We start from the raw sequence: 25,940 nt of genomic DNA on the forward strand, positions 1-25,940 counted from the left end.
TTTAAAAATAAAATAAAAAATTCAAGAAAGAAAGAAATGGACTCTAGGCTGCCCGGGGAGCCCAGCGTCCACTGGCCTAGCTCATGTCAAAGTCAGGAGGAAGATGAGTCTGTTTCGTCTGAGGCTCACCCATGCTACAGCAAACATCTTGCTGTTTATTTTCCCAAGAAATTGAAACACTAGAAAAAGAACATTTTACCCTCCAACTACCCGCTCCTGTCCCCATATGACCCGAGACTATTATAGTGGCTTAATTATCAGTGCCCTTATTTAAGACCTCCACTTATAAGCAAATCCCCATTTCCTCTCCCCTACTCATGGGCAGCACACCTGCAATGATCTCTTCTCTCCTGCCTATTGATGTCTCCCTCATGATGAGCTCATTCTTAGCAATATTCAGACATGCTGAGAGGCCTGCTCTGCACTTGACTCCCCAGGCCCCGCTTGCTCCTACTTCTCCTACATTACCAGCTGTTCTTTCCGAACCTTCTAGCTCAGTCCTCACAGTTCTTTTGACCGATCTGTAAATGCCGGAGAGTCTCAGGGCTCAGGCCTGTTGTCAGGCCTCTTCCCTTTGCCCTTGCCCTCTCGGTGAGCTCATCTCATCCCAGAATATTTACCTCAGGCCCCAACCCCTTCCCTGAATTCCAAGCCTGTGTAAGGAGCATTGGTGGTAGAGTGGGCTACACATTGAGCGGAATATGGGGCTTCCGACTCCTCCACACGTTGGAGCCTTGGACACCCACGAGGGTGGGTTTGTCCGCCCTATACAGGCCACTATAAGCCAGAATTGATTCGATGCAGATAGCTTTTGTGTGCTGGGTTATAGCCATCTGCTTCCTCAGCACAGCTGGGTGGACAGCTAGCACGGCCTCAAACAGATAACTCGACCTCCCTCCCTCTCTGAATCTGGTTTTTTTTAAAAAAGCTTTTTATTAAAAACTGAAACCACATTTTATTGTGTATTGGGTGCAGGTTTACCGAGCAGATCATCAGTTTTACATTGAATACTTGGTGCGCATTGTGTTTCCTCTCATTCGGATCCACCCCCACAAGGCGCCATTATGCATCGCTCTTCTTCCTGTCTTCCTATCCTTTCTAATGGATTTGACCCTTATCCTTGGGTAAATGCTGCCTTTTGATCTTCAAAGTTTGATTCTTCTGGTGTAGGGGTGCCTCCCCTTAGGGTTGTCTATAGTTTGGCTGAAAATTGAGCCTTGGGATGGGTTCACTTCCAGACCTGAGAGGCGAATAAAGACCATAGTCTTAAGGAGTCCTTCCGTCTCTCTCTAACCAGTGAGCCTGGTCTCTTTTCTGATTTTGAATTTTATTCCACATTTTTCTCCTACTTTATCCAGTACATTTTAATGTGATCCTTTTCAGGGCAGTTGGCAGTTCTTTCTTCACCCAGTTTCCAGTCCCCAAACGGATCCCCCTTTTCTCCTCATGTACCATATCCAATACAAGCATGTCCTATTGGTTCTCCGTCCCAAATGTGTGCCAAATCTGGCAATGGCTCACTGGCTCCACCTCTCCATCCACGCCCAGACCCCACCTCACACAAATTGCTGAAGTAACCTCCTGACTGGCTTCCATTCTCATTCGTTCCCTTCCCTTTTAATCTTTCAAAGACAGTCAGAGTGACCAGGAGTAGTACTTCTTGAGAGAAGACTGCTCAGTGGGCTGTATCCAATATGGCCTCCCATTCCCACCATTCTCCACCTCCTTCCTCTCCGTTGTCTGTCTTCCGTTTCCAGTTAAATCCTCAGCTTTGTTGTTTATTGTCTGTTGTGCCACCAGGAACAGACAGCCCGTGAGAACAAGCACTTTGTTTTTCTTTCCTTGTTCACTACCATATCATTGGCACATGGAATAATGCCAGGCACTTAGTAGCTGCTCAAGACATTTGTACTGAATGGCCAATGAATTAATTCTCCCTTCTGCTATAATTGAAAAGCTATATTTTAAAACAATATACAGTAGTTCAAGGATGAATTATTAGCCTATAAATATTCCCCTTGCTCTAGAGTATTATTTCCTAAATGAAAGACTAGAAACATAGGTTCTTCAAGATGTGAGGGGTCGCTCTGTCTACTCTCACTCTCACATGAAGAGAACTAGCGATGCTCTGCTCTCGATGGCGTCAATGAACCATGGTCTGAGGTTCACTGGAATATCAACATGAACTTCACGCATGGCCTTGGTCTGTGTGCACTGAGCCATTTTCTTCTTAGAAGAGGAACAGGGATACAAAGTCAAGTCAGAAGGTAACAGGGAGAGAAGTGCTACCCTTCACTGGATTGGTGAAAGTAAAAGAAATCAGAGTTAAATGTTTTTAAATAGATTAGAAATGTAAGAAATGTATTTGGTTAAAACTAGACGAATTGGTATATAAAGAGACTAAGTACAGCCATATATATATATATATATATATATATATATATACATACACATATATATATATATTCCCCAATTGGAAGTAATTTAAGTATCTTATATATGGGTATTTTATAGATAAATTGTATTTCCTCCCCCAAATAATAACAGTTATATAAATTATTTAGAACTCAGAGCACACTTTTCTCAATAAAAAAAAATCTTGACTGTGGTGTTTCTATTTTCAAGTAAGCCTACATTCAGGAGTAGATTATTGGTCAACTGAAGTCAACCAGTCATGGCAGGTGAATTTTCTTCTCCCTGGCTTTTCTCCATTTTAACTGCTTTATCTGTAACCAAGGCAACAATCCAGTCACAGCCCATTTCCTAAGAAATACATTCTATGGGGTTGGTAAATTCAGAACTGATGAGTTCGTCAACGTGTACACGTGGTACACAGCAGCTGAGTGTTTAGACAAACTCTAGAGAATAATAGGAAAATATATATGTCTGTAGTACCGTGATGCATTAATTTATCCTTTGCTTATTTGTTGTTGGAACTCAGATAATTCTGATGATAGCAAATCATTTCATATTCATTTGTTAACCTTTTTAGTTTTAAAAACATTTTTATTTGGAAGTTGGGGGTTTTAAATGTTAAGATATTTGAACCTTGCTTCAATGATGACAAAGAAAAAGATAAGCCACCATTATGCCAAAGAGTTTCACAGCTACGTGCAGACGGACTATTTGCTGCATGAACTGTGCCCACTGCATGCCCAGAGACAAGACCACTAAGAAGTTCATCATTTAAAACACAGTAGAGGTGGCAGCAACGTTTTCAAAGCAAGTCTCTTGGATGTATATGTGCTTGCCAGGCTATACATCAAACCACATCATTGCATTAGTTGTGCTGTGCACAGCAGGTGGTCAAGAGCCGTTCTTGTGAAGCCCAGAGGGGTGCACCTCATGGTGGTGCCGCTTAACCTAAGGGATAGGTGAGGGATAAAGTTCGTTCTATTACTAGATCAATGACACTCATAATTCTTTTAGGAATAGGATAGGTTTTGCCTCACGTTTTTGCTTAGCAAAACAAAAATTTATTTGTTGCTCCTGTAAAGCTTCTGGACAGGTAGTCAGGGCAACAAGGTGGCTTTCCTCCACCTTGGAAGCAGCCTTCCTGAGACCCAGGTTCCTTCCGTCTTGTAGCTCGTCATTATGCACATCCAGCCAGGCGTAGAGAAGAGCCTGGGGGGGGTGGAGAGAGTGGTGGTGGACTATGGGCCAAGCTGAGGAGGGACACACACTTGCATGCGAGGACTTAGTCCTGTGGCCACTCACAGCCTCAGGTGCGGGTGGACAGTGCATCCTAGCTGGCTGCACCGGGGTGGGAGGACCACAGTGCTACCCTGAGAAAGGCAGAGCTTCCTGTCCGCCACGAGCCCTCAGCCTTGGCTTTAGGAAATGAAAGGTGCAATTTCTAAACAGTTTTCTTGGCATGTGATTTACCTACCACACAATTCAGTAGTTCAGTCACAGCAAGAAGAGTTGTGTAGTCATCACCACAATCAATTTGAGCACATTCTGTTCATTCTTGTACTCAACGTTACTAGCTCCTCATTTCTCCCCAACCTCCCCTGCCAGGCCCCCAAGGAACCAATAATCTAGCTACTGTCTCTATAGACTTACCTACCCAGGATTTCATATATAGAAAAACATTAAAAACAACAACAGAAGAAAATAAAGTAACAACATTAACACAGTATGACAGATAAAATCTTGCACTGAAAAGAAAGCAGTCAATATTAAAGACTAGAACAAATTTAAATGGTATGTTTTAATTTCATTGTTATTTTTATTATTAATTGGAAGTTAATACATATATAATTTTAATGGAAAAATATTATCCATAGAACAATTATATCACAAAGGCTCTCATTTTCTGAAATGTACACTGAAATTCCTACCATCTCGATTTTATTTGGAACCTCTGCGTAGTGCAGATGGCAAAGGCGATCAGTACTAAGTAAAAAGGTTGGAGGTTTAAGTCCCTCCAGAGGTACCTCGAGGGAAAGGCCTGCCAATCTACTTCCAAAAGGCAGCCCCCGGGACCCTGTGGAGCACAGGTCTATGGTGGCGCCCACGAGGTGCCAGGAGTTAGGAGTTACTCAGTGCAAAGTGGCTTAGAGTTTCCATTTCTTCTTCTAAATCATAACATTATTTTACACTTTTCAGTCTTACCATGGATCTCTGTTTGTTGTCTATATCTACACTTACTTCTCACTTGTCAACTCTCATTAACCAACATTTTTGACCATAGTAAAAAAATCTAGTATTTGCCTATTTTTCACAGTGACGATGTACGTCTGAGATCTGAGTGCCAAAGTGCAAGGTGAGATGTTTCAGCTTAATGTCACCTTGGCTGGGCCATGATTCTCAGTGATTCATCAGCGATGGAATGATGTAATTTGGCACTTACATAAGCATGTGGTCACCCTCAGTTTTGTGACTTCATTTCAGCCTTCATTTTCACAAAAATGTCCATTTTTACATAATGACCTGCTCTTTGGAGCCTGTTGTGTTGGTAAGTGAGCAGTGGAAGTATACCTTGACCTCTGTAATCACCAGAGGCCTGGGTTTCCCTTTCAGAACCCAAGAATAGCTTAATTAACCCGTGTCCTTGCTAAAGCCCAGGTTTGTAGAATCTTTATTTAGGCTAACCCCCCAAAGGAGGGTGTGCGCCTTTAAAACAAATGAGCCATTTGAACCAGAAAAGATAAATATTCACAATAGCTTCGGGTTTACTTAGATCCTGTTCATATGAATCTGTGGAACGTTCCTGATTAGCAGGTGTCACCTGCCAGCTGCCCTGTCCTGCATGAAAAAGGAACAGAGTGAGCGTGTAATCGCAGCAACCTGCGTGTGATTGACCGCAGAGTGGACCCAGCTGCCGAAGAGGACCGTTCTTGCTGTTGCTGCTGGGGGATCCAGCAGGACAGTGTGCAGAAAGTGCAGAGTAAGGCGGGGGCTAGTCGAGACAGCTATTATCAGACCCCTACCGTACGCCTGCACGTTCCTAGGCGACGTTTCCAAGAGCCTGTTATTGGATTTCTCATTACCATCTTGGCCGAGTTGGCATGCCTGGCAGCCGAGGGTGCGAATGAAAAAGATATGTTCTGACGTGGAAGCGCTTTCCCTTCCTCTCTGTCTCCTTCAGGAAAGCAAAGGGATTGCCGGGGGAGTTATTTCTGATTCTGATTGAGTCACATTGGCGTGGCTCTGCTGGCCAAAAGAAAATAGCCGGAGCTGAAACAGTGAGATTAAAATTCAGCCACAGGATGTGCCCTGCTGCGCTTCCACGTATCTATAGCGCTCCTCATTATCTAGGGCAATTTCCATGATCTGCTGCAAGCGAGCTTGCACAGACATTAGCAATACCTCACTTACAGGGTGCGCTTTCATTCTGTTATGCAGCCAGTTACTTGGGGGCAATGGTTTGCATTTTCTGAACCACGAGTGGTGACATGAGCACCGGGAGGAAGCAGGGTTCCACCGTGTAGTCGGAGTGGCAGGGTGCCAGCTGCCAACCTGGCTTTTCCTTATTGTCAGTGGGTCTCACCTCAGCGGCACGTTCTTTGTCTGGGCTGTTCAGGTTTGTTGCTTTATGATCAAGCCATTTATTATTTTTTCATGGGAACAAAATATAATTAAAGTCTTTATTGCTATAGTTTTTGCCGGGGGTGGCGATATATATATTATCTTCATCAAGTCTCCCTACCACTATCTTCTTTATTATGGCTTTTTAGCAGAAATGTCCAGAATGTGTTTGGGTGGGTCACTGGTCAGGCAATGCCGCCATTCTGAAGCCTGTCCAAGGGTGTGCTTTGCCATTGAGGTAGTTTGCCTAGAGCGGGAGATTTCCTTCCAGTGGGTTTACAGTAGCAACTCCCACAGAGGCCTACCTTGAGGGCTGTCCCTACCCAGGGCCTGGCCTCCTCTACACTCTTCCATGCTGCCCTCCCCTTCTTCTTTGTCCCAACAAAAGCCATCCATTTGATGCAGGGCCCCCAGCTGTGGGTCTAAACTCACTAGCTGGGGACCTTTGAGCAAGTCTTCAGTGGCTCTGTGTTAAGTGGGGTGCCGCAGCAGGCCGCTGTAAGGGCCGAGCGAGTGAGAGCGGAGAACGTTGTAGGAGAGCGCCTGCCCATCCCCTCTCTCTTCTTCCACAGGCATCTATCACCCTTTCTCAATTGCCTCCAGTGGCTTCATTGAACCAAAAAACCCAAAGCAACTGCCATCAAGTCAGTTCTGACTCAGAGCAACCCTATAGACAGAGTCCCTATAGGCTGATCCCCATGGTTTCCAAGGCTGTATGTCTTTATGGGCGGAGACAGCCCAGTGTTTTTCCCTCAGAAAAAAACATTAGGTTGAGCTCCTAAACCCCAATGCTTCACCTGCTGCACCACCAGGAATCCTCTGCCTTCATGAGCCACCATTCCCAACCCCAGTTCCCAGTTCTCAGTTCATGCATGATTCTCTCAGTTCAAGTCCAGGTGGGAAGCACTTAATGCTGTCCAGGTGCTTTGAGGCAAGCTTAATCAAGAGATTATGTGTACTGGTGGGAGCACGTGTGGGGAGGCCGCAAGAGGAAGCACAGAACTTCAGGCTAGAAATGCTAGAGAGCATGCTCCTGATGGGCAGTGAACTTGGTAGCAGATGTAACAGCCCACGACAGCTGCTCTAGGAGGGAGCCGGTGAAGTAAATAGCCCAGTCACAGCTTTCCCCCTCCTTCTATCTCCCACCAGGCCTCTCCTTGCTTCTCCACTCAAAGAAAGGGGACAAGGGGGCTCATAGAAGTCTGCTTCCCACCACAGAGCAGAAAGGAGCCAGGAACAAAGAGAGGGGATCTAGACCAAACAGATGGGCGTTATCTGTCCAGAGTGTCAAGACACACCCTGGCCCAGGGCCCCCACTCATCCTTGGCTCAGGATCCCTTGTACTCTGGCCTGTACCCACCTTTCTACCCATAGCCCTCTCCTCTGGCCTCATGGCCACACCTCTGGTTTCCCCTGCCATTCTCCAGGCTTCTCTTCAAACATACCATGACCTTTGCACCTCTTTTCAAATGTTCTTGTCAACTCCCTATGCCAGGAGTGGCCTTCCTCTTAGGTCTGGAGGAAGACCCAGGCATGCACAGGACCCAGGCCCAATGCCCTACGGCTCTCAGCAATCTCCCTCTGCCTGTCCTGCTCCCCGACAGCTCGCTGTGTGTGCACTGACAATGCAATGGTCCAATGCAGTGCCGCTTCTAACACTCATTGTCCACTCTTTGAGGGCAGAGACCACACCCAAGTCATGTTTGCATTCCTTTTTTTTTTTTTTTACATTTTATTACGGGCTCATACAACTCTTATTATAATCCATACATATACATCCATCAATTGTATAAAGCACATCCGTAACATTCTTTGCCCTAATCATTTTCAAAGCATTTGCTCTCCACTTAAGCCCTTTGCATCAGGTCCTCTTTTTTTTGCATTCCTTTATCCCTCCAAGGGCTTGAAATGTGAGTGCCAAAAAATGTGTTGCACTGCAAGGACTAATGGGAAAATGTGATATAAATATCGCTTTATTTATATTCATTTATTAATATTGATTGCATTCAAGATGTCTGGCACTGATTAACTACGTTTTATACATAATTTAATCATTTCCCACATTCAGACTTGGTTGCTCGGTCGTTTGTTCTGTGGGCACTCACTCCATCGCTCATTAGACTTTATTATTTATTTTGTGTTTCATCTCATCCTCTAGATCTGGAGGTGCCCAGGGACAGGGACTATGTCTGTGTTGAAGCATTGCTCAGTCCTGGGCCATCTTCCCAATTGTTGTTATGCCCGAGCCCATTGTTACAGCTACCATGTGGGCCCTTCTCAGAGTTTCCCTTATCTTTCTTGGTCCACCATTTTACCAAGCATACCGTCCTTCTGCAGGAATTGGTCCTCCTTGGTGACATGTCTAAAGTACGCATGACAACACCTCACCATCTTCACTTTGAAATGGTATAAATAGGCTCTCCATAGACATTTGTTGAGAGTATATGCACATTAAACCATGATATATCAAAACCATAGAAGGTCATCAGAGTGGGAATTCAGGGTACCGGAGAAGGGCCCTTGAAGTTCCCTCCAATGCCTCTCAAATTATCTTTGATGCTTGAAGGGGGCATATCTTTAAGACCCCACAATCCAACATTACCCCTCTTCCTGTCTCCATTCTAAGGAAGCTCAGGTAAAATACCAAGAAGAAACTCCCTTTCCTTTACTCATAGAGCGTAACGGGACTTTCTTTCTCAAGAATCACGGTACTCTTTTAAAAAAATTTCTCTTTGTTAATTGCCTTATTTTGGGTGGGGGAGGGTTGTAGTTTCTTTATTTGAGAATAGAAAGTCACATCGCCAAGTGAAATATACTTGGCTGTAATTTGGATCACCTTGGCTCTATTTGATAATTTTGATAATGTGTAATTGACATTATCAGGCCTTACTACTAAAAATTGACATAATTCTATATTATTTTTTCTATGAGGGGTCTAATCAGGTTAACTAATGGCTTCAAGGAGATCTTTTTAAAGGTCAAGAGTAATATTTAATAACCTGAAAAAGATTACTTTTTGGAAGCAGGAAGTAACAGCACAGCCTGGAAGCCTTGATTCATTTAAGTCTTATCATTGCCCAATAATCTTTCATCTGACATTTTTCTGAAATTTAATATTCTGAAAAACATGTTTTAGAAAGGAAATTAAACTTGTGCTTTGAAATGACAGAGCTCTTAAAAAACTTATATGCTTGAGGTATTAGAAAAAGATATTGATCAGAGCAGTGCAAAAAATAGATTCATTTAGAGGGACAGTCTAAAGAGTGAAAACTTGAGAAAGATCGGGCAGATGGTCTTCATAAACTTGAGAAATATTAAGATGGATCCTTGTCATAATAGTCTCTTCCTGACACATGTGTTGCAAACTAATTGCCTCTTTTCTGCCTGATAACCTGAGTTTAAATTTGGGAGTTTTGCAATAGAAGCAATTAAAAACTCAACACTGTCATGGTCCTCATTAATTTACCAGTAAGTACATAATTTGATTTATTTTAAAGTTCATTGTAATTACAAATTGTTCCTTGCTAGACAGCGTGTCCTTTTTAATATAATTTCCCTCATAACTACCAGTCCCTGGAGAAGGACATCATGTCTCATAAAGTAGAGGGTGGGTCAGTGACAAAAAAAGGAGAACCCTCAACAAGATGGATTAGCACAGTGGTTGAAACCCTGGGCTCAAGCATAACAACTGTGAGGGGGGCACAGAACTGGGCAGTATTGTGTTCTGTTGTACATCGGGCACCTACGAGTCAGAGCCAACTCAAAGACAACAAACAACCATCTAATTTCTTCCAATGTTCTTGGTTAACAACTTCTTTAGGAAATAATAATGAGCATAAAAAGTATCTGCAAAAATAATAGTTTTAATGACAATAGAATGGTTTGGAGACTCTCAGTCGTGGATCATATAAGATCAATTGCGGTATATGGCACAGGCCTGCCATAGGATGCCATTCTAAGAGATGTTCTTTGGGGCCCTCAAGTCAGTTGCAGCCCATAGTGTCCCTGTGCACAACAGAACAGAACACTGCCCTGGGCCATCCTCACAATTGTTCCTATGCCTAAGCCCACTGTTGCAGCCACTTTGTCAATCCATTACATTAGGAGCCTTCCTCTTTTGTGTCGTTCCTCTACTTTACCACACACAATGTCCTCTTCTAGGGACTGGCCTCTCCTGACAACCTGTCCAATGGATGTAAGACAAAGCTTTGCCATCCTTCCCTCTAAAAAGCACTTTAACCATACTTCTTTTGTCCTGTTAGCAGATCATGACGTTTTCAATATTCTTCACCAACACAGTTCAAGTGCATCAGTTCATCTATGGTCTTCCTTATTCAATGTCTAACTCTCGAATGCATATGAGGCAATTGAAAATACCATGGCTTGAGTCAGGTGCACCTTAGTCCCCAAAGTAGCATCCTTGCTTTTCAATACTCTAAAGAGGTCTTGTACAGCATATTTACCTAATACAACACATCTTTTGATCTCTAATCTGCTACTTCCATGAGCATTGATTGTGGATCCAAGCAAGAAAAAAAATCCTTGACAGCTTAAACCCTATCTCCATTTATCATGAAGTTACCTAGTTGTGAGAATTTGAGTCTTCATTGAGTGGTAGTCCATACTGAAGGCTCCTTCAAGTCCTAGGAGCCAGGAGGAGGAAAATGAACACTGGACTCTTAATCTCTCAGATATTCACAAGCTGTTATACCTATTACAGGAGCCCTAGTGGTGTAGTAGTTACCCATTGGGCTGTGATCTGTATGGTTGGCAGTTCAAAACCACCAGCAGCTCCCCAGGACAGAGATGGGACTTTCTTCTCCCATTAAGAGTTACAGTCTTGGAAACCCACAGGGGGTCACTATGAATCAGCATTGACTTGATGGCAGTGAGTATACCTATTTATAATATCTCTGAAAAGTGAGCATTTTCATTTCCAAAGGGTGGCAAACCCTTGAGGTTGAAAAGCCAATCCTGTTCCTCACAACAATTTAAAAATTACTCGAGAGGTATAAATATATTTTTACAAACAAATGAAATCATTATTACTTGAATGTTATCCTATAAATTATTTTTCCGTTTTACTTCAGAGCCACATGCATGTACTGAAAGAGCCACATATGGCTAAGAACTGCGGTTAGCTGAGCTTTGTTCATATCCTACAACATAGTTTCTGCTCCTGGGTACATGCTAATGGAAATGCACTCAAATGCTCACAGAATGCTGTGCACCGAAGTACTCACAACCACACTCATTATAAGAGAGCCTTAAACTGGAAACTAGAAACCACGATGTCAGTTTACTGATGACTAAGGCTTACCTGACCCAAGTCAGATCTTTTCAATGGCCTCCTGTGCATGCAAGTCAGGCGATGAAGAAAGAATCGATGGATTTGAATTGGTGAAGAACATTGAATAGACCATGGACTGCCAGAAGAATGACAAATCAGTCATGGAAGAAATCCAAGTGGATTGTTTCTTAAGAGGTGAGCTGATGAAATTGCTTGAATTGCCATAGATATGTTATTGAGATGGACCAATTCTTAACAAGGATATCATATTTGGTAAAGTAGTCAGAGAAAATGAGAGAAACCCTCACTGAGGTGAATTAACACAATTAAAACACAACAATCATCTCAGATATCTCAAAGGTCATGAAGATGGTGCAGCACCAGGCAGCATTTCCTTCTGTTCTACATCAGTTTGCCATATGTTGGAGCCAACTCAACAAAACTGGGTTAGTCTGGGTAGACTAGAGAAACAAATCCAGGGAGACTCATATGTGAATAAGAAGGATCTCTATATCAAAGAGTAATAGTATTTTAAGGAAACGTCCTGGCCCAGTCCAGATCAAGTCCTTAAGTTTGATATTAGGCCATAAGTCAGATATTAGCCCATATGCCTGATAATAGTCCAGAAATTCTTCTACAGACTCACACAGTACATACAATGACGTTGAATGCAGGATGATCATAGGCCAGTGGGTTGAAAGTCTTTCGGATCTAGCGGCAGTGGAAGCATCTCATCGCTGGCAGGGGTCTCCACGTGGCTCCTTCAGCTCCAGGGCTCTAGAGTAGCTCCATGTATCTCAACAGGAATGTCTCACAGGGAGTGTCTGTGTGTTCCACCTCCACAAGCTATTTATCTCCTTAGCGCCTCCAAATGATGTCATCAAGCTCTGACCTGATTGACAGGTTAAACTCCACCCCTTTACTCTTAAGTCTCAAGCTGGCAACCGATTATGTAACTACCACAGCGTTCATCAACAGCAAAATGGATAAATAGATGGTGTTATGATCCCAACATGGAAACGGTGTGAACTGGTCCTCTCTACCACAACCTGGATGGGTCTCTCAGACAAAGGAGGGCAAATGCATTCACATACAAAAGAGTTCATGCTGTGTGGTTGCATTGACTGACAAAAGTATCAAACAGCTTGCAATGCAGTCTAGGTGTGAAAAGTCAAAATAGCCTTAACTCCTGGGAGGGTAGTCAATAAGAAGGGCTTTGGGGTTCTGGTTCTGCACATTGTTTGCAGAGCCATGGGCACTCTTCCCCACACTCACGTGACGAGGGTCTAGTCATGACCTGGCCCTCCCTGCTGCCCTGCTCCTGTCTAGGCACATCATATCATCTCTGAACTCTTGCTTTTCCCTCCAAAACATCTTTCCCTCCTTCTTGACTTTCTTCGGTTTCTCTTCAGGCCCCTGGAGAATTTAAGTGAAGGAGACTGTTCATTGGTAAGAAGTAGTAGCACTCCTGCATTACTGACAGATGGTCTTCCCCTTGACTCTTAAAGCACCTCAGTGAGATATCGGCTTCTTTGTTTGCTCATCGCTTAGCTCTGGTTGGGGACAATGTGACATTTGCTTTACTTCTAAGCTTCTGCTTACCTGTGTTATAAATTGTTGCCTATCCTGAACAGGTCCATGTAAATGAGTATGCTGTTCTGTGAGTGAGAGAGTGAGTGATTGGGTGGATGAGTGGTATCGAGAGAGAGAAGAGAGAGTAAAAGAAAGGCATATAGTTTGGGTTTGCATCCTTATCGTTTTGTCTAACCCTGAGTTTTCCGTCATTTAATCTTCTCTTCTGGAACCGTGTTCATCAAAATTGCTCTTGCTGACCTTGGCATTGAGAGAAAAAGACTTCGTGTGACATTTACATTTGATTCTCTGGTCCTGTGAGAGTCACTTCAACTTGGTGATCCAGATATCTGCATCCTGAAGGGTATCTTCCAGTGTGATATGTCTGTCCTGCTGGGTATCTTGTGATGCTCAACTACAACTGAAAGGTTGCTGGAGGAGTCCACCAGAGGCCCCATGAAAGGAAGGCCTGGCCATCTGCTTCTGAAAATCCACCATTGAGAACCCCATGGAGCACCCATGGACTTGCTGGGAGTCGGAATCAACTTAACTGCAACTAGCTATCCGAAAGTCAGTGATCAGCGATTTGGGAAATGCTGATTGGGAGCTGGTGTGTAGGATCACAATCGGTAGTCAGATTTGTCGTGCATGAACCCATTTCATCTATTGCAAGACAGTCACGGCAAGGCAGACAAGTAAGACCTCTCAACATTCATCCTGAATGGAGAATCAGAATGAACCATTAAAAATGTTTGCTCAAGGATCAGTGTCCAAATCATTAGATTTTTTAACCTTAAACTCAGTGGTAGTCCTTCAAATATGGTGCCCAAGGCCAGCTCTTCCTTTCTCAGTGAGTGAGCAGAAATTGGAGGTTTATATATGAATTCTTCACCTTGGCCCTACACAATGAAGGGCAATGTGGCATCAAAGAGTCGTATGTTACATGTGTTCTCTGTGACGCGACAGCAACTAAACGATGCATCTTCTCTTCAAGGTTAGAGGTTGCTTCAAACAAAAACAACCAAACTCACTGCCATCAGTCAATTCTCACTCATGGTGACCCTGTGTAGCACAGGGTAGAATTGCTCCTGGGAGTTCTGAGACTGTCACTCCTCATGGAAGTGAAAGCCTCATCTTGGTTTCGAACTACTGACCTACTAGTTAGCAGCCAAATGCATAACTCACTATACCGCGAGGGGTCCTGCAGGGAGGTTTCTTAGATTGTTGTGATGTAGTGTTCCAGGATTGGCAGGCCAGTGCTAACTTACATGCTGTTTATGTTCTTTATGTCCTTCAGATGCTTCTATGTTTCTTTGCCTAAGTTCAGAAATTAGTAAACAAAACAAAAAAACTCTCTTATGCCTCACAAGTTCCAAATCACATAAAATTAATGTTAGCGAGCTTCACAAAAGTGAACCAATTTGCATTTATGAGTTCATATTCATGGTTCATACTCTGAGTACTTATTGCATGTACTTTGAAAACATAGTAATGACCTTAAGGGGTGTTACCTTGAGATCTAAGGGGCACCTGGCCCAAGCCGTGGCATCCTCCATTGCCTCATATGCATGTCAAAGTTGGGCATTGAATAAGGAAGCTTGAAGAAGAAGTTGAATTTTGCTGGAGAAGAATATTGAAAGGAGCATGGATGCCTAAAAGGACAAACAGACCTGTCTTGAAAAAAGAGTGACCAGAGTGCTCCTTAGAGGCAACCATGGCGGTGAGACTTGATCTTACAGCTTTGGTCATGTTGTCAGGAGAAACCAGCCCCTGGAGAAGGCCATCATGCTTGGGAGAGGGGCAGCGAAAAACAGGAAGGCCCTGGAGGAGCTGGGTGGACACAGTGGCTGCAACAATGGGCTCAGGAATAAGAACAAGTGTGAGGAAGGTGCCAGACTGGGCGGAGCTTCTTCTGTTATGCACAGGGTCACTATAGGTCAGAAGCAACGTGGTGGCACCAGTAACAACTGCTGAGGATCTGAGAGAGGCACACAGAGCACAGGAGCTGCCGTCCATGCCCCTGCTTCCCTGGAGGCCGCAGTGCCCTGGGGGATTGCAGGATTCAGAGCTGCCTTCCAGGAGCAAGGCTTACTCTGACTCTGGCTTCCGTCCTCCGGGCTCTAGATCTTCTGTTCTATGGACCCTTTCTTCAGATACAACTTTGTGAAGTCTTAGTATTTCTTTCTGTTTTGTTTTTAAGGGAGAAATGAACACTATATAACATTTATGCTAAGGAAGAACTAGGAAAGGGATAGCCTATATTATTACAGGGGGAAAAAATACTACCAATTCACCCAGCTGGGTTACATTTGAATTTGGCTTTGAATTTGGCTCACTTTTTCTCTGAGTAAAGTCTCTCTCTCTCTCTCTCTCTCTCTCTCTCTCTCTCTCTCTCTCTCTCTCTCTCTCTCTCTCTCATCCAAGGTCATCTATGGCCAAATGTAACACAAAACTCAAAATCATGAAAAAGGCCAGGGCTTACTGGTCAGATAGAGACTGGTGGAACCCCCAAGACTTAGTCGCTCCTTAGAGTTGCCTCAGTTTTCTTGTTGATGAACCTGATAGCTTTGGGTTTTACATTTAGGTCTTTGATCCACCTTGAGTTTGTTTTTTTGTGAATGGGGTGAAGTATGGGTCTCATTTCACTCTTCTGCAAGTGGACATCCAGCTTTTCCAGCATCATTTATTAGAAAGGGCAGCCCCTTCCCAAGGAATGCTTATTGGTCCAGGCACCTCTGGGTAAGCTGGAGAAGGCTTCACCAAGGGGCAGCAGGGCCACAGAGTCTCTAAGTCGACATGGAATCTGCCAGGTGGAAAGACAGGGAGGGCGGAAATGGAAAGCACACTTGGCAGCATGTGGCGGCAAGGCTTTTAGCGAGGTGGCTGGTGGAGGACCGCAGATGGCGTCAGTACCAGCTCTGAGTCACTCTGTGAAATTAGCAAAATCCAAGAAGGATTTAGAAAGCCTCCTGAAAGTTATTTGACCTTCTGGTTTCTCAATAAGCATTTGTTATCTAATTAATACATGAAAGTCCTTTGCAGCAGTGTATGCTACAGGAAGGGCTACAGGATGGTTTTTAAATAAATAAAAGAGTTACGCACGTCAGCCTGTAAACTACACGCTTCACGCTCACTCCCTTTGGGGGCTTTTTACCAGCCAGTTGTTCCACTGCTTAGTTTTGCCACAGGGACGGGTGCTTTGGGATAGGAAGGGGTAGGGGGGTGGGATGTCTTCATTCCTGCCCCAGGTACTCAACGGACTAATTCAAGGTTACATAAAACTCCAAAAGCAGGTCCAGCATAAGCTCAGCTTCTGAATGTGGCAGCACATGAGATGGAAGCTGTATTTCCTAATCGGGGTGTTGGGGTTGTTTTTGGTTGCCTTGACAACTGGTTCATTTCCTTAAGGCAGAGGGTGGGGGGAAGCTTTTGATTTTTCTCAACCATACAAATTCCCTCCTTTGATTTAGAGCAGATGTGTCTGAACAGGTTTCCATCTTAGCCCCTGCAGAAGTATAGCTTGTTTGTTTTCAGAATCTTCTTAAGTTTGAACGAGGGTAAATGATTTCTGTTAACCTGCCTGAGAAACGAAAAGCAGGCAAAGGGTTAGTGATTTACTCTGTCGGATGCCAAAAACTATACAAGTGAGTGAGCTTCCAGAGCAGTGGGCTTCCTGGCCCACAGAAGGAGTAAGGCTGAGTGTGTTCTGGCCGGAAGCTGGATTGCAGAGCGGGACAACCTTTGGGTGTTTTCCAGCACTGAAAGAGCTTTGTGACCCTTACCAGGGCAAGGCAGAGGTCAAGGGGCCACTTGGCGGAGAGGTCAGGGTCAGAGAGAGACATGCCTTCTGGCAATGGCTGAGAAGAGGGACTGCTGCAGATGAAAGAACTGTATCCTTAATGTTTTCTTATCCTGACTTGTGGTAACCTATTAACTACCCTAATAACCTCCCATAATTATGGGGGGGGGTGAGTGATTACTAAATATTTTAATACTTGACTTTTTAACATCCTTAACAAAGACTATGTGAACATTGACCCCATAAAATACAATGCACATTAAAAAAGGTGGTTTTCCTCTTGTTTTCCCCTAATTCCTCTGCTCTAGTCTCTGAGGCCTCCTGGCTGCTCCTCATCATTGCCAAGCCTGTTTCTATCTCAGGACCTTTGCATTAGCTTTCCTGTTATCTGGACCCTGCGTGCCCCAGATCCTCACATGGCCTTAACCCATATCGCATCGGAGGACTCTCCGGACTGTCTTACCTGAAACTCCATCTTCACCCAGGAAGTTCGGGCCCTTTTGTTTCTCTTCAGATCACTTATCTCCAGCTAATAATGTATTTGCATTTATTTGTTTGTTTATTGTCCATCTTCATGTATCCGAATACCAGGTTCACGAGGTTTGGGGTGATAGCTCCTTTGTTATGTGTATCAGTTAGAAATGAGTTAGATGGTAAGTAACAAAAAGTCTGACTGTCGGTGACTTCAGCCAATCATGGTTCCCTTGTACTCATCCGGGGTAGATTGTTGTGGTCATTGGTGAGGAGTTCGGAGATGACCAGGTCAAGGTTCCTGCCATCCCCTTGGCATTTCCCACATGGCTGCTGTGTGGCAGCCATCATATACAAGAGAGTACACCCACCCAAAATGGACTTTTTTTTCAAAGCTATGTATTTAAGCTTTTTTTTTTTTTTAACAAAACAACCTATCACCTTCAAAGTACTCTCCATTATACTTAATACATTTGTCAAATCTGCAATTCCATTCTTGGAAACATTTTTTTCAAACTCATCTGTTTGGATGGCTGACAGCACAGCACCTCTCTCATTTGTTTTTTCTTCACCTCTTCTACATCATCAAACCACTGTCCTTTCATGTCCCTCTTCATTTGCAGAAACAAAAAGAAGTTGCACAGAGGGAGGTCAGGTGAGATAGGTGTGTCAGGCAAGAGAGGCATGCTGGTTTTTGCCCCCCCCACACACACACACAAATGGCACACTGAGCTGGCTGCGTGAGCAGGGGCATTGTTGTGGTGCAGAACCAGTTCTCCATCTGGCACAAATCAGGTCTTTTTTTGTCGCATGCTGTTACACAATCTTTTCAGAACCTCTCAATAGAAAGCATGACTAACAGTATGACCTGGTGGAGTGAATTCTAAATGCACTATCCCTGTCACATGACAAAAAAAAGGGATGAGCATTCTCTTGATCTTTTATTTCACTTGCTGAGCTTTTTTTAGGTGATGTGATGAGGGCATCTTCCACTGGCTTGATTAGTGTTTGCTTTCGGGGTTGTAAGAATAGCACCATGTTTCATCACCAGTAATGACCTTGGAAAAAAGTCTAGGTCACTTTGGAGCTGTTCTTTCGAAGTGTGGCATGTTTCCATTTAGTTAGTCAGGACCCAAGGCACAAATTTCACAAGGATCCTTCTCATTCCCAAACCTTCTATTAAAATTCACTGAACCAAGTTCCAAAGTAGTCCAGATAACTTTCCCATCTCTTCAATGTCCATCATCGGTCTTCATCCGTTCGGGAAGTTGATGGATATCCAGAATAAGGTTTGTCATCAATCGACATTTCACTTTTTTTTTGGACTGAGAAAACACTTGTACACTTGAGTTTTTCCCATAGTGCTGTACTGGTAAGCTGTGTTCCACATCACCATTTCTGCAGCATTTTCCCTGAGCAGCAAACACAGTTTCACAGCCACACGCTGTTCTCTTAAATAGGCCTTTACCAAAAAAATGAGGTTTTAGTGAAACTTCTTTTACAAAAAAATTCACTGTGACCAGAGAGAACCTTCCCAGGCGATACCACTGAGTGCACTAACTCAGAGTGAGTTGCTTGATTCTTGCCTAGTCGGAAAAATGTGTACTACAAAAGCTCCGCATAGCAGTGTTTTTCCCATTTGTTTTTTTTTTTTGGGGGGGTAGCCCCTCATATGTAGCCAAGGAAGAAACAAAAGAAAGTGACCCAGCCCTGTTCCTCCCTTTATCAGGACAATCAAAATTTTCCAAGAATACCAATGAGATTTTTACTTATGCCTTAACAACTCTATGGCAGTGAGTTGAGTGTTTGAGTGTGAAAAGTTTAGAGGGACATTGAGAAAGCAGGAAACTCCCAGGGAGTAGCATAATTAGGTGCATATCATGATAGGCAAAACTGTTAAGAATATGGAGCTTGAGAGCAGCTCAGAGATACTGACAGCGGCCTTGGAAAAAGATGATTATGGAACTTTATTTTAAAGAAAATAAAAATGGGTTATAATAACTACCAGGAATAATCCTGGATTTTTAAAAGACCATACATTTCATTTAACATCTGTTACCCCCAAAACTGTTATATACTGAAATGGAAAAGAGATTTCTCATCTTAGAAGAAGGTAAAACCAAATGTCTGATGACTAGAACAGCAGAGAGAAACAAAGCAGTTCCCCAGGTGGAACTTAGGAAAGGCCCTGCTGTTGGATGTGTGTCAGATACAATGGAAGTGACAAAGGTGATGATAGAAGAGTCCATGGTGTTGGAGGTGGGTTTGGTGATGGGATTAGAGACTAAACTGAAGAAGGTAGGGATAATGATGGGGTGCTTCCAACACACCCTCGGAATACATGGCCCAGCTAAGAGATGAGAGGATCTATCTTTAGAGAAAAATGAATGACCCCAGAGATCACGTTGAAATGATGTTCACGTTCAAAGCAGGCCCAGAATATGCTTAGCTTCTGAATGTGGTGATCGTATTTGAGCTGAAACTGTATTAAGCAGCCCTAAGTCCTACCCCTTTTGCGGAGTAAGATACGTCTAACCCAAACCATGGTATTTGCGGTCATCTCCTATGCTTGCAAAAGCTGGGCAACGAATAGAGAAGACCTCAGAAGAAAAGATGCATTTGAGTTGTGGTGTTGGTGAGGAAGTGCCATGGACTGCAGAAGAACAAACAAATCTGCCTGGAAAGAACACAGTTGTGAGTGAGCTAGACTGCTCCTTGGATACAAAGGCAGGCTACTTCAGATCCATGAACTTGCCTGGACATGTATTATCCTCTGTGTTAGTCTGGGTACATTAGAGAAACAAATCCACAGAAACTCATATGTATAACAGAGCATTTTATATAAAGGGTAAGTGCACATCAAGAAAACATTCCAACCCAATGCTGCCCAAGCCCACAAGTCCAACATTAGCCCATATGTCCGACACCAATCCACAAAGTTCTTCTGCATCTCACAAAACACACACAATGATGCCGACTGCAGGAGGAAAGCCAAATCAGTAAATGTGTAAGCATCTCAGCGCTGGCAGGGGTCTCCACATGGGTGCTCCAGCACCCAGGGCTGCATCGGGGTAGGTCTATGTGTCTTCTCCTCAGGGATATCTTTCAGGAAGTGAGCCTTGCCAGCTGAAGCAGGGAACTGGCTAAGGCAGCTGCACACTGGTCCGACCATCAGAAAGCAAGAGACCCGAGAACAAGCAAGGTGAGGCTCGCCAAGCCGTTTAGCTCTCCGCCCTTCAATTAACCTCACATGTGTTTAACTATCTCAGCCTCTAATATGCTTTATTATTGCATACAGCCTGGTCTTTGGAGTTAGACTTTTGAGTTTGATTGCTAGTCCTGCCGTTTGCTAACAGCATGTCTTAGGACAAGTCCCCTCATTTCCATACTTGTTCCATCCATTATCTGTGCTCTATACATTAGCTTACTCAATACCTATTCTAACCCTCCTGATAGCATGATTTCTTTTATTACAAGAGAGTGGAAACCTTAAATTCCGTTTTCAGACTCCCTTGCAGCTAAGATTCTGGATGTAATATTGGGTCTGCCAACCAAACACTTTCATATAAGACTTTGAATTCTATACAGCAAGAGAGAGAAGATGTAGGGCATTTATTTTCAGCTTATGTAGAAAATGGTGTAGGCAGCAAGGGTCTGGAGGCATGAGCATGGTTCTGGAGGCAGCCTCGGTAAGATTAGCTTCCTGTTTTAGCAAATAGATCCCGATTCGGAAGCTTCCAGATCAGACATTGGATTGGAAGCAGTATTTCTAGCAGCAGCTCCCTAATTCTGCAGGGTGCTCGTCATGGTACAAGCAGCAGCCCCAGGGCTGTTCAGTTCTGTGAGGGAGTAGTTCCTGAAAGCTCAGCAACATTGATGGAAATTATACTGTAATTTTAATGCATCTTTTTCTGCTTCAAGTAGCCACACTTATTTATGGTGGCTGCAGAAAAAAACAATCCAGGCCAGTCAACTTATCTCATAGAGTTGTTATGAGGGTTAATAAAATAAGGCATTTAAAATGTTTAGAACACTGTCTGGAAGTTTTTAATGTTTTATGTGACCTTAGACAATGATATGCTTAAAACTTTAAGTAGCATAGATATTTATTAGTTTGCTGTTTCATTCACTCATTCATTGAAATAAGTATTTACCGAATGTCTACTCAAATCAGTAAATATTCCAGTTGCCTGGAGATTTTAGTTACCAAGCCTATTTCAATATGAGAATCATCTGGGAGTGTGTGTATATATATATACATATATAATAGAAAAATTTATATTTGTGACTAATTAAAGATAGAGAATATGTATGTAGCTTTTAAAAATACTTTTAATGGGGTCTCTTACTTCTCTTATCACAATCCATACATTACTTCGATCTGTCAAACACATTTATACATATGCCGGCATCATCATTTTCAAACCATTCTCTTCCCACTTGAGCCCCTGATATCAGCTCCACTTCTTCCCCCTCCCTCCCCCACCTGCCCTGCCTCACAAGCTATAGATTATTTTAGATGATAAGTTATAGATTATTTTTTCCATATCTTATATCATCCTCCGTTGCCCCTCACCCACTTTTCCATTATTCATCCCCCTGGGAAGGGATTATATGTTAATCCTGGTGATCCATTGCCCCTTTCTCCCCTCATCCTCTCCCAATCCTCCTGATATCTCTACTCTCCTTGTTGGCCTTAAGGGGTTTATCTATCCTGGATTCCCTGCTTGCAAGCTCTTATCTGTAGCAGTGTGCATACTCTGGTGTAATCCGATTTGTAAGGTAGAATTGAGGTCATGATAGTGGGGTGAAGGAAGCACAAAGGAAACTTATGTGTTTCATCAGTGCTATTCTGCACCCTGTCTGGCTCATCTCTTCCCTGTGACCCCTTTGTGAGAGGATATCCAATTGTCTACAAATGGGCATTGGGTCTCCACTCCATGCCGCCCCTCCCCCAATTCGCCTTGGGTATGGTTTTATTCTGGATCTTAGATGCCTGACACCATACCTGATCTCATTGACACCTCATGATCACACAGGCTGGTATGCTTCTTCCACATGGGCGTTGTTGTTTCTGAGCTAGATGAGTGCTTGTTTATCTTCAAACTTTTAAGACCCCAGATGCTATATCTTTTGATAGCCAGGTATCATCAGCTTTCTTCATCACATTTGCTTATGCTCCCACTCATCTTCAGCGATCATGTCAGAATGTGACACAAGGAAGGTGAGCATCACAGAATGCTGGATTGGTAGAACAAAGTGTTCTGGTATTAAGGGAGTACTTGAGTTGAGGCCCAATGTCTACTGCAACCCTAATTCTTAACATATAGATATAGATACCTAGTTCTATTCCCCTTTTGATATATACATTATATACATTTACATATGTACATGCCTGTATTTAGACCTTATATATGTCCTCTGCCTCCTGGTTCTTTCCTCTATTTCCTTTTTACTTCCCTCTTGCCCCACCATCATGTTCTGCCTTCATTCCGGTTTGTAATTCCTCACTACTATTTTGCCCTTGATTGAGCCCCATTAGGTATCCTATGACCTTCCTTCCATTGGTTTTAGTTCACTTGTTGTTCCCTTATCCCTGGGTTGGTCCCCACACCCTTCCTTTTTCCCATTTCCTCTTCTCCCATATCTCCCCGGAACCATTGATCCCATTCTTTTCATCTCCGAATTATTTATCCCACCTATCCTATCTAGATAAACATGCAGATATATTAATAAGTGCAAAATCCAGGCAAAGCCAAATAAAACAACAAAGGAAGGCAAAACCAACAAAGCAATAACAACCGCAGAAAACAAGAACAAAATAGCAACAATAAAAAGAAAAGCACTAACAAAAAATGGAAAAGCCTATAAATAGTTCAAGGTCTGTTTGTTGACCTTTCCGAGTGTTTTCCAGTCCACCCTGATGGGGTGCCACACTCTGGTCTCCAAAGTCTAATTTTGGTATTCGCTCTACTCCCCCTGCTGCTCTGCTGCGTGCCCTCAGTGCCTCGACCCAGCGTGACGGGGCCAGGCTGTGCACTGTTCCCGCACTGTGTCTCCAGTGCTGTCCCCTGCAGTGTCAAGGCTCGGTGAGGGACGCTGTCCTGGGGTGGGGCCAGCCCCGTGCATTGTCTGCTCCAAGCAGGAACATAGTCCTTGGGGGTTGGTGGGCGAGGATGTCCTCTCCTCCCTCTCCATCCCTTTGCATTTTTCCCATGTGCTCTAATCCGATGTACCCCCTCCCCCCCAAGCTGTAGCCCCAGAGCTGTCCTCTGAAGTTCATTCTTCTGAGGTTGGGGGTGGGGTTGTCCACATAATCGGGATTGGGGCCAGCCCCTCTGACCTCTCTATTGGTTCCCTGGTACATGCCGGAGTGTTGTATTCACGTCTTGGTGCATTGGGTTGAAGCCTGATCTCTCTCTCCCTCTCCTGTGGAGATACAAACAATTCCCTCCCCTTGGGTGGCTTAGTGCCCTGATGCCCCCCTACCCATGTCTTTTTTTCTCTCTCTTTCTTCCCCTCTCTTATTTAGTGGTCTGCCATATGTCTCCCTGGATTGGGTTTGGCCCCTGCCATAATTGCTGGACTTCACTCCAGGGATGTGTGTGTGTGTGTGTGTGTGTGTGTGTGTGTGTGTGTGTGTATATATATATTTGGGGAAAGCTACTATATATATGTATATATATACACACACACAGACATACATACATTATATATATAGTAGCTTTTCCCCTATTATGTGGACCTTGAACTATTTATTGTGAACATGGGTTGGGGGCGGGAGGGGATTCTTTTTAGAAACCAGATTTTCCAGGGCAATTTAATTTTTGCCACATAGAGACCAAAGAAATTTAGTCATTTGGAATAGATAATACTAGTAGGTCATATTTCTCTCTCTCTCTCTTTTTTCTTCATAATCCTCTTCCCATTTATATTCTGTTCTATGTTTGTGCAAAAAAGCCATTTCATTTATATGTGAGATAAAGTGAATTTAAAGAGAACCTTAGGTAACAGAACATTCTAAAACTCCTTTAGGGCAGTAAGTGCCACCCAGTAATAACTGCATGACTCAAACCTTTGACTCTCTCTGTCTTTTTATGATTGATATAGTTGATGGGCTAGAAGAACATCTAACTACTTTTTGAAAACTAAGTTATGCAGTTTCTTTCATGTGGTCTCTTCAAAGAGAGGGAATATCATGAGCAGTGAAAGTGATTATTTTTTGCTTTTCTCTAATAGCGTGTTTGGAGCAGATATCTTGCTTGGTCCGTGGCCCCAGGCAGCACCATTATTAGGACTGCAGGGCTGAGGCCAGTGGAGTACAGATGCGAGCTGAGTTAGGAAGATAAAGGTGGTCATTATTTGAAAAGTGAGCAGGAAAAGCCGATTATAGAGAGGGAAAATGCCATCTGCAAAGCATTAAGAGATGCCACGCGTTTGAAAATCAATCTAGAACAACTTTGAACTTGATGATTTTTGCAGAACTAGCTTTTGATGGAGTGAAATTTGCAGACACAAAGTGTAGAGTGGACATGAAATATACCTTCAAGCTGGTCACATGTGACTTGGGATTAAAGCCTAGCCCAGGAGTATTGCTTCAGGGTTGGCTGACTGGAATCAAGGAATGGAAAATCTTAAAATTTTACATGTCTCATTTTTCTGCCTTTGGGGAAAATCTCCCTAAGCCAACATAGGCCAATGTGAGTTATGTCCATTTTAAGAAATCTTAGAGGATGAATTTTGGATATGGTATATATGGACCATGATGTATCATGGTAACAGGATGTATCATGTTGTTGGTATAGACAGTTAAGAGGCTGTTGTACCACTTTCTCACTATTTCCTGAATGGCTCTAGGTTGTCAGCTGTTTTCTCCTAGACATTTGAAAGGGCTGTTAGTACCTTCTTACTTCTATTATTGTTGATGATAATCAACTTAATTTTCATCAATCATAAATCATCTTTTTTTGTTGGCTTTAGAATTTTTTAATTTTGCCTTTAATAGTCTGATGCCTAATCATGGATTTTCTGTTTATCCTGCTTGCAAGTCATGGTGATTACAAAATCTGAGAATCCACATTTTTCATGAGTTCTATGAAATTTTCACTCATTTACTCGTTCTGTATTGCTCTTACCTCGCTTTCTCAATGTTCTCTTGTGGCATTTCAATTACATGTGTATTAGACTATCTCATTTTAATTTCTCTCCCTCCACTCTTTATTCTCCTTCAATCTCTTGACCTCTCTGTGCTACATTCTTGCTCCCTGAGGACTTTCGGAACCAACTCTCCTTAACTCCGATTTCCATTTTCTAATTCTCTTCCCAGCTGTGTCTAATCTTCTGGTTGTTTTTTTTTTTAACCTATCTACTAAAGCATAAATACCTATTATTTTAAGTTCTTTATTTTTTCTAATTTTCCAGTTCATATTTTTGTCCCTTACACTTTCAATTCTCGATTGGCTTTCTTTGATGCATTAAGCATATTTGCTGTATATTATGTCAATTAACTCCAATATGTAATGTTTCCTTGGGTCTCATTCTGATGCTGCCTCCTTTTGCCCACTCTCTTTCATTAAAAGCACCTTGTTTCAGTGTGTTTTGTATTATTTTTATTGTGAGCTCTTGTTTAATCAAACTCTATTTGTAAAGTTTTTGGTTCAGAATGCATTGCTCTTCTTTAAAAAATTTTTATTTATTTATTTGCTCTTCTAAAGAGGTTTTTTGCATTTTACTTTTTTATAGAGGGCACGTCAACCTGGAAGCATGGTCAGCCTG

The 25,940-nt window shown here is 43.1% G+C and overlaps 1 protein-coding gene across 3 annotated transcripts in view; it reads left to right on the plus strand.

Moving 5' to 3' along the window:
- The window catches only part of SHLD1 (shieldin complex subunit 1), a 103,322-nt gene that overhangs the window by 51,054 nt on the left and 26,328 nt on the right, over nucleotides 1–25,940 (plus strand). The window lies entirely within an intron of this gene.

This window comes from Tenrec ecaudatus, chromosome 12, assembly GCF_050624435.1.
Source record: "Tenrec ecaudatus isolate mTenEca1 chromosome 12, mTenEca1.hap1, whole genome shotgun sequence".
NCBI classification, from domain to species: domain Eukaryota; kingdom Metazoa; phylum Chordata; class Mammalia; order Afrosoricida; family Tenrecidae; genus Tenrec; species Tenrec ecaudatus.